The sequence below is a fragment of the Mesocricetus auratus genome, unplaced genomic scaffold, assembly GCF_017639785.1.
Source record: "Mesocricetus auratus isolate SY011 unplaced genomic scaffold, BCM_Maur_2.0 Super-Scaffold_15014, whole genome shotgun sequence".
In the NCBI taxonomy this organism is placed as follows: domain Eukaryota; kingdom Metazoa; phylum Chordata; class Mammalia; order Rodentia; family Cricetidae; genus Mesocricetus; species Mesocricetus auratus.
This window is the reverse complement of record NW_024429186.1, coordinates 79,362,136-79,364,236: the sequence shown is the minus strand read 5'-3', so window position 1 is coordinate 79,364,236 and position 2,101 is coordinate 79,362,136. Positions and strand designations below refer to the sequence as shown.

Here is a 2,101-nt window from a genome sequence, read left to right as displayed (position 1 = left end):
AAATGTTCAGAGACTTACAAGGATGACTCCATCTAAGAATCTAGCAATAGTGGAGAGGCTACCTTAAATGCCCTTCCCCTATAATGAGATTGATGACCACCTTAAATTCCATCTTAGCACCTTCATCCAGTAGCTAATGGAAGCAGAAACAGAGATTCATAGCTAAGCACTGAGCTGAACTCTTGGAATCCAGTTGTAGAGAAGGAGGAGGGATGAACAAAGGGGTCAAGACCATGCTAGGGAAACCCACAGAAACAGCTGACCTGAGCAAGTGGGAGTTCATGGACCCCAGTCTGACAGCTGAGGAACCAACATGAGACCTACCCAGACCCCTTGATCATGGGTGTCAGTTGAGGGGGTCAGGAAATCTATGAGGCCTCTGGCAGTGGAACCAGTGTTTAATCCTAGTGCGTGAACTGGCTTTTTAGAGCCCATTCCCTATGGAGGGATACTCTCTCAGCCTAGATACACAGGGGAGGGCCTAGGTCCTGCCCCAAATGATGTGACAGACTCTAATGATCCCCCATGGGAGATCTCACCCTTCCTGAGGATTAGATGGATGAGTGGAAGGTTGGTTGGGGGAATGGGAGGACAGCAGGGAGAGGGAACTGGGATTGGTGTGTAAAATAAGATCGTTTTTAATTTTAATAAAAATTAATTTTTAAAAAAGAGTGTGTGATCCGATCCATCTCTTTCGTGGCATCATGGCTGCCCTCCACCCTCTGGTGAAGCCCAAGATCGTCAAGAAGAGGACTAAGAAGTTCATCCGGCACCAGTCAGACCAATATGTCAAAATTAAGCGAAACTGGCGGAAACCCAAAGGTATTGACAACAGGGTTCAGAGAAGATTCAAGGGCCAGATCCTGATGCCCAACGTTGGTTACCGGAGCAACAAGAAAATTAGCAGCTTCCTAGCGGCTTCCGGAAGTTTCTGGTTCACAATGTCAAGGAGCTGGAAGTGCTGCTGATGTGCAACAAATCTTACTGTGCTGAGATTGCTCACAATGTTTCCTCCAAGAACCGAAAATCCATCGTAGAAAGAGCAGCCCAGCTGGCCATCAGAATCACCAATCCCAATGCCAGGCTTCGCAGTGAAGAAAATGAGTAGATGGCTGATGTGCGTGTTTTATTTGCATTTAAATAAAACCACAAAAACTGGAAAAAAAAAAAGAGTGTGTGATCCAACTGGGTGCATTGTCCTTGTTTTAGCTTCTTTCATTTTCCAGGAGAAAACTGAGAAAAATAAAACCACAGAGACTTTCCTGGCAAATTAGTCAAAGCTGCTGGTGTTTTCCCTTTTATCTAAGATACTAATTTCCTAGTAGATCCAGGCCTCAGCCCTTCTTGCTTGAATCTTCCTGTTTATAAACAAATTCATATGTTTAGAATGCTCGGGAATTCACTTTAATCTTAGCTAAGGAACCAAAGCTACATAAACAGGAAGACCAAAAAAATGAATTTATTAACTAGACCCAGATTAAATATGATAATAAATCAAGGCTTACATTTAGAAAGCACAATAATTAGTTTTGCTATTAATATTCTTTTGATCTTTTATCTTTATAGACTATTTAAAACTAATACACATCCATGTAACTGAACCATGTTCATTTTTTACAAGATCTATGGTGTCCAGAGTTAAGTGTTTCATTTTTTATTTTATTTACTTTTTTATGTGTATGGGTGCTTTGTCTGCATGTATACATGCACATGCCTAGTGCCCATGGAGATCCGAAGAGGACATCAGATCCCCAGGCACTGGAATAAGAGACAATTGTGAGCTGCCATGTGTTTGTTGGAAGTTGAATCCATGTCGTCTAGAAGAGCAGCCAATACTCTTAACCCCAGAGCAATTTCCCAGGCCCAAATGGAATCATGTTTAAGTGGTGAGGTAGAATTACTTCTTCCGAATATCATAACGCACATAAGTAAAGTCTAAGGAGTTTGAGAGATGACTCTTACGTCACTTCCAGAGGACCTGAGTTCAGTTCTCAGCACCCACATTGAACAACTCACAACCGCCTATAACTCCAATTGAAGGCATCTCATACCCTCTTTTAGCCTCCTTAGGCATCAGACCTTCACACTGTGAACAGAAATA

The 2,101-nt window shown here is 42.4% G+C and overlaps 1 pseudogene; it reads left to right on the top strand.

Annotated features, from left to right (window-relative positions):
* The first annotated feature begins 674 nt into the window (after nucleotides 1-674).
* On the top strand, nucleotides 675-1,158 carry LOC101829265 (annotated as a pseudogene).
* The last annotated feature ends 943 nt before the right edge of the window (nucleotides 1,159-2,101 follow it).